The 7109-nt window shown below is 40.5% G+C and overlaps 1 long non-coding RNA gene across 2 annotated transcripts in view; it reads left to right on the top strand.

Moving 5' to 3' along the window:
• Positions 1-2886: 2886 nt before the first annotated feature.
• LOC128311571 (uncharacterized) overlaps positions 2887-7109 on the top strand; it is a 59937-nt gene continuing 55714 nt past the window's right edge. The window contains exons 1-2 of one of the 2 annotated variants that reach the window (XR_008290051.1): positions 2887-5969; positions 6669-6752. This is a non-coding gene — a long non-coding RNA (uncharacterized LOC128311571). Of the gene's footprint in view, positions 6753-7109 lie in introns of both variants that reach the window. The other variant, XR_008290050.1, reaches the window with a different exon arrangement.

Below are 7109 nucleotides of genomic sequence, written 5' to 3'. Positions count from 1 at the left end.
TTACTGTAATTCCTACAAATTGTCACATCCTTAGTGCAGCCTCTCCCATGAAGCATTTAGCTCTTCATCTTTAAAACTTTCTTCAAGGTTCATTTCCAGGATATTTTGAAGTAGCTTAACCTGGCTCTGTGTCACCTAGAAATGTTTTCCCTGTGTACATGTTGCCTTCTTTATCTTTCCTCCTTTAATAAAAATTTCATCTGCATCCCTGTACTGTAGGATCTGAATGTGTACCTTTAAGCATTTTTGCATGTATTATTTATGCAAGTGTCTGTATGTATATTTTTCCTACCTGCCACGTTAGTTAAAAGTCTCACGGGCCGGGACGATGTATCAGTCATGACACACTAGGTTATGATCTAGTAACAAATAACCCCCACATAGCAGCACCTTAAAAGAGCAATGTTTATCACTCATATTTTATGTTTTTGTAATTCCGCAGGGGGGCTCTCTTCGTATTTTCTCACTGATCCAGGTTGATGGAGCTTTCCAGGTACTTGCTTCCAGAGGGAGGGAAAAAAGAAACTAGAGAACCATGTTCTGGTTTTTAAATTTTCCCCCATATACATGTCAGTTCCGCTGACATTTTATTGGCCAAAGAAACTCACACAGCCATGCCTGAGTTTAACAGTGTAGGACTGTTTTCACTGTCTTATAGGCAGAAGTTCTGAGTATTTGTGAACAAGATTACAGTCTTTTCCAGATGGTGCTTTCTGTCTCTATTATATCTTTTCATACTACTAAGAGTAGTTCTCTGCACACAGTCACCACCAGAGTGCTAAAAAAATACAGCTAACCAGCCAAAGAAATAATTTGGATATTTTTCTTTAAGATATTAGCAGCTATTTGACCCAGAAATCTGCCTGTCAGTTCTTTCTGCCCACTAACATGGCTCTGTGAGATTGTCCTAAACAACATTACAGTTTTGTTCAACTGGTAATAGGCACAGAGTGAAATGAAAAGTCTCCACGTACATGTGACCAAAAGTAGTGACGATTCAATGACATTTGAAATCATTCTTCCCCTCTTCTAAAGAATCAAGCAAAATAATTTTAATAAATTTGGACCATTGTGTAGTTTGGCCTTTGAACATTAATAAAGAAATTATCTCTATTATGTTTTAAAATGATAACACGTTTAGATTATCTTGCCTGTTACTCTATATCCCTGAATGTTTTGTGCCTTGTTCTAGAAAGCCTGGAAATTGAATTCAGCAGTCTAGCCAACATCCTAGCAGAGCTGCTGTCATCAGGAATTATTTTCAAAAAGGGAGAGACTGTTAGGAGAGGGAAAAGGAAAAATACTAAGAATTTACTGGAATGTGTTAGAAAGTCACAGACCAGGCAGAGTACTGAGGACAGTTTGAGGAGCTAATATGATCAGGCAAGACCCGTTTTCAATTGTTACTTGTTTTCGTTGGAAATGGCTTTAATCAGAAGTGGAAAGGATGGGGGATGAGGAGATTAGAAAGAAAAGAATAGAACATCCTTCAGTTTTATTTTGACTTGTTTTAGGATCATTTTTCATTCTTTGATAGTGCTGCATTACTTAATCCTCTAAACATGATGAGCCCAGTATCATAATCGTATGCAGTTCTGCTTAAAACGTTTAAAAGCTCTGGCATGGATAACATAGGAATCTTATTTTGCAAGTGTTGAAAGCAATTCCAGATACTAAGCCCAAAAGTAGAAATGTCAGAAAAGCCTTCTTGTTTACCCCTTGTTCCCTACAAAGTTTCTGTCTCCAGCCTTGTCCCAGCCCCACCACCTCAAGGTCCCCAGAGGGGGCTTGAAAACACAGACTGCGTCTGAAAGTCCATTTCTGCCTTCTTAACTGAAGGCACCTGCAAGGCTTGTGGCAGCCAACATGAGCTCTGAGCACAACAGGGAACCATGTGTCAGAACTGACACCTCCTGCAGCCTCTGCAGCCTTGGCTTTGGGCTGCCGTGCGTGATCACAAACTACGGTGCTGGCCATCAGAGGTTAGCGCCGCTAAGCTGGCCGCTGCTTCCTGTCTTTGGGAGGGAAGGCATGAAAAATGTAGTTTGGTTTAAAAAGTCCTTGCCAGTAGGTAAAAAGCAAATGGATGCTTTCTGGAGAAATGCCAGAACTTGTACGCTTGAAGCCAAGAGTACACACGCACACACGCACACACGCACACACTTTACTATTCCCATACCCCAGATTTGCACTTAATTGTGCTATAGTCATTTGACTTACTGAGGTGTGTGTGAGGTTATTCGAGACTTGAAAGCACAGTCTAAACTTGTCAAAAACATTTTATTTAGAAAGTACTTATTAGCGATGTTCTAGAAGGTTGATCTAATTTCTAAAAATAGACAAATACTTGGCCATATATATAGAAGCACAGAAATGTTAAGATGAAAGTGAGCTTGGCAGTCACATGGTCCAGTCCACCCATTGTACAGACAGAAAACCAAAGTCCAGGAGGTGAAATGACTTGCCAAAGTTTACAAAAATTGGGAGTAATAGAGTCACTAGAGGATCTCAGTACTCCTGACTTCTTGTCCTTATTGTTTCCACAACAGAACACTGGATGTACCTACAACTATCCATTTACTTGGGAAGTAATCTGGGATTCTCTGAGAAGCAATCCTTATTTTAGGGCAATATTAAGAATTTTGAAACAAAAGAGTTCATAAAGACCGTTAGGTCAACCTCAGTGTATATTCTTGAAGTTTCCAGTAGCATCAAGAGGTGAACAAGAAATATATTGATTTGAAGGAAAATTGATCTTTTGTTAAAAAAAAAGTAATGTCAGAGACATTTTTGCAGCTTTATTGAGATTTATTTCATATACCATACAATACACCTATTTAAAGTATACAATTTGGGGGCACCTGGGTGGCTCAGTCGGCTAAGCGTCCGACTTCGGCTCAGGTCATGATCTCACGGTTTGTGAGTTTGAGCCCCGCGTCGGGCTCTGTACTGAGAGCTTGGAGCCTGGAGCCTGCTTCAGATTCTGTGTCTTCCTCTCTCTTTGCCCTTCCCCCACTCATGCTCTATCTCTCTCTGTCTCTCAGAAATAAATAAGTGCAAAAAAAATTTTTTAAGTATACAATTTGTTCGGTTTTAGTACATTCAAAGATTTGGGCAATCATCACAGTTTAATTTTAGAACATTTTCATCACTCCAGAAAGACCTCATACGCATTAGCAGTTACCCCTCATCCCTCACTCCTCCATCCCCTGGCAGCCACTCATCTACTTTCTGTCTCTATGCATTTGCCTATTCTGACACAAGTGATTGAACGACGTGTGTGTGTGTGTGTGTGCACATGTGCATGGATGCGTGTAGAAGGACTCTTCACTCCAGGCCTTGAGCTGGGGCTGCTGTAGAAGAACCAAAAGATATATTATCAAGGCCATTGCCATCCTGGAACTGACAGTGCCAGTAAAGACAGAGGGCAAGCCCGGATCCCCAGGGACAATTAAACTGAGGTGCTAAGTGTGTGCAGAACCAATGTGGGAACTGTCAGAGCAGTCTGGGAGACAGGACAGACCTTGGAACTAGAGAAATTTAGGTACAAACAAAAGCAGATCCAAGTATCCACTGGGCCACCTGCAGGGACAGCGGACCTGACATAGTGTCAAATAAGAGAAAGGGATAAGGGGTATATGTAGTGAAAGCTAGAAAAACACCCTCAGGCAGAGAAATACTATTAAACATTTTTAATATCCCCTTACCCTTATAGCCTACTTTCCAATAAATATTTTATGTAAGAATAATGTTTATCATTACAAAAGGAGTATGTGTGCACCATAGAAAATTAGAGAATATGCATAAGCAAAAAAAAGAAAACAAAGACATTTTGTTTCTAAAACCTAGATTATCACCATTAACCTTTTATTGCGTATCCTTCCAGAATAGGTTCTACCTGTATCTACTTATACATCTATAGCTGTTCTTTACCAAAATTAGATCACAGTGGGGGCGCCTGGGTGGCTCAGTCGGTTAAGCATCCAAGTTTGGCTCAGGCCACGATCTCACAGGTGGTGGGTTCGAGCCCTGTGTCAGGCTCTGTGCTGACAGCTCAGAGCCTGGAGCCTGCTTTGGATTCTGTGTCTCCCTCCCTCTCTGCCCCTCCCCCACTCACACTCTGTCTCTTTGTCTCTCTCAAAAATAAATAAACATTAAAAAAATTAGATCACAGTGGACATGTTTGGTATCTTGCTTTCTTCTTTTAGTAATTTCTACCTAACATGTCAGTAATTTGCTCTCCAATTGTCACCTTAGATCTTGAGACCCACACTGTCATGGATCAAAAGGATCCACATGAAGAACATTGTTGAAAAAAATGGGATTTGGGCATCAAGATTGGGAGTGAATTTTTGAAACCCTTTAAAAATACTGTCATGTTTACCACCACAAAGAAGTTGGTATTTTAAGGATAACATACATCTGATCCCATCCTTGGGAGACTTCGACTCTGGCTGGATCTCCCCCATGTGTCAGGCTGAGTCTCGGTGGTCAGACGTGAAAAGCAGTCCTGATTTCAAGTTTGTTATTCCTAAACTGATGTTCTTTCTAAACAAAAGAGCTAGGTCTTACTGTGTCATGTTGTTTCCTGGTGAGCTGAAGGAGTCCTTGGTTTCCCTCACCACGTTTCTTTGGAGAAATAAAAAAAAAAAAAACTTAAGTTTTCTTTCAACATTATACTAATAGATGTTATTTCCCTTTTGAGCAAATTCTGATAAATAGCTGCAATTTTAAAATTTTAATAAGGTGATCATTTAACCTACAAAAATATCCTCCACATGATTCCAAAAAGCACTTTGTGCCATGTTTTAAGTGATTAGCATAGCAAACATTTATTTGCCATTTTTCTCAGAAACATGCCTGTTAAGTAAACTGAGGCATGCCATTAGAAGCTGTAGATTTTATGAAGAAAAAAAAAAGATGGGGCCGTTTGGAAAAACAAGAGGAACGTAGTAAGGTTACCTTAGGATGTGGCAGGGACATACGCTTCAGGATATAGACAGAATTGAAACACTTGTATGCTCTCTTGCTGGCTTTTTAAACATGGTAAGTATCATTTGTCCGAGTCTCATTTTTCTCATCTGTAAAAGGGATATAAAGATCCACAACTCTCAGCATTTTTGTAAGGAGTAAATGAGAACTTCTGGAAGAAGTGACACAGTGAGTTGACACTGATAAATGGTAATACTACCTCACACTTCCATAATGCTTAATGTGTGCCTGGCACTCTTCTAGATACTTGACATACATTGAGTCATTTAATATGACAGCCCGACAGGCAGGTATTGTCATCACTGTCTCTATTTCACAGATAAGGAAACTGAGGCCAAGAGAAATTATGCAGCTGACCCAGGGTGACACAACTGGTGTGTTGTAGAACTGAGATTTGAACCCAGGAGATAGGACTTCAGAATCAGTGCTCCTAATCATTCTATCACCCCTTACAGTAGTTCTGTTTTTCCTTTTCCTTTTCTTTCTTTCTGTCCTTTTTTTTTTCTGTCAAGTGTAGTCATTTTTTACCTGTTCAATGATTATTTATGGAATGTTTGCACTACCCCTGTGTGAGGTTGTGCGAGGTCCCTGCCCTTGTTAAACTTACCCTATTATTCATCTCAACTGCCTTGCTTTCACTGAACGGTAATTACTTTCCTTTGGTGACCTACATTGGGTACTTTGATGTGGAGATGGCATCATGGGCTTGAGGGTGGGTCTGGCTTTGTAGGCAGGCACCCTGTTTAGTCACATTGAATCCCCCACTCAGAAGGGCCCCACGCTTGGTTTAGTGCTTTGCCGTTGCTGTCTTGAAATTTTTAATAATTTTATCCTTGAACTTGTGTTTTGTTAAGTGAGCCCCAAGGAGACATGTGCAATTTGTGTGCCTCCTGCCCCTTGTTCCTCTGTTCACCCATAGCCTTCAACATGCCACCGTCGACACAGAATTTCAGTGGACCCGTGATGCATGGCGTCCAGTGAGTTTCAAAACAAGTATATGAGAAGTGTGTTAAATGTATGACCACGTAAGCAGGGCAGTGGTGGCTGCTGCCATCCTGGGGAGATCATGCTGTCTGTTCTGAAAGAAACTTATTTTGAACATGCAGAAAGAAGGTAAGCGTGTTCTAAGAAACGTGGAATCAGGGCACCCTATCCTAGCCTTTTTTCTGCTTGCTTCCCTGTTTGGAAACCACCTGTGGTATTGGTATGTGGCATTAGCCGACCATATACATTGAAAGCGATGACATAGAAGAAAGGGGAAGGATACGGTGACCTTTTCCTTCCAGTCCTTCCTTGCTCATCAGTAAGCCAGAGGTAGACAGTATTGGTAAATGTGCTCATATCAAGAAGCAAAACAAAAACAATTGTGTTGTTTTGTGCAGCATTTCCACTGCTCTGATAAAAGCATGCACACGCTATGAAAATGACGTGTGTAATTTTGGTGATTCTGTAAATAAATGCTCCTTTATCTGCATTTAAAACTTCCATTAGTCCATAGAAGAATGAACATTAAAATACATGCTAGTGATTAAAATTTTTAAATTTTGCTTTACTTAGAATAACATTAAACAGAAAATTAAAAACAGCATGACGAGAGAGAGAGAGACCACAGAAGAAAGGAGAAGCTTTATATTTTAATATCTCTAACAGCACTTTTTTCCTGCTTTTTGAACCAGATCTCCCAAGTGTTTATTTTCCACTGGGCCCCACACGTTGCACGTGATGCCGCCTGAGGGTGGAAAATAGCAAGGAACACAGAGGTGAGCTCCTTAGCTAAAATGCATCAGGACACAATTGATTGGAGTGGAGAGAAGGGGATGCGAGCACAGGAATAGAGAACTTTGAAGGCCAGGCTTGAAAGAATACAATTTATTACAAAAAGCCAAGGGGACTAGCAGATTGTTGAGCAAAAGATGTATTTTTTTACGACAAATTATGATACGTACAAATGATGGGGTTTTAAATACTGATCTGATTCTAAATGCAAATGTGCAAGCGAGCCAGCCAGAGAAGCCACTAAATAGGCAAACAAGCAAAGAGCCACCAAAACCACCCCTTAGCTTCTGGAGCCCTGAATAGGGTATAATAAACAGAGGTGAACTGGAGGCTGGGACAAT

Source organism: Acinonyx jubatus, chromosome X (assembly GCF_027475565.1).
Source record: "Acinonyx jubatus isolate Ajub_Pintada_27869175 chromosome X, VMU_Ajub_asm_v1.0, whole genome shotgun sequence".
Classification (NCBI taxonomy): domain Eukaryota; kingdom Metazoa; phylum Chordata; class Mammalia; order Carnivora; family Felidae; genus Acinonyx; species Acinonyx jubatus.
Note: the sequence above shows the minus strand (reverse complement) of the source record. Positions and strands in the feature narration are given on the sequence as shown.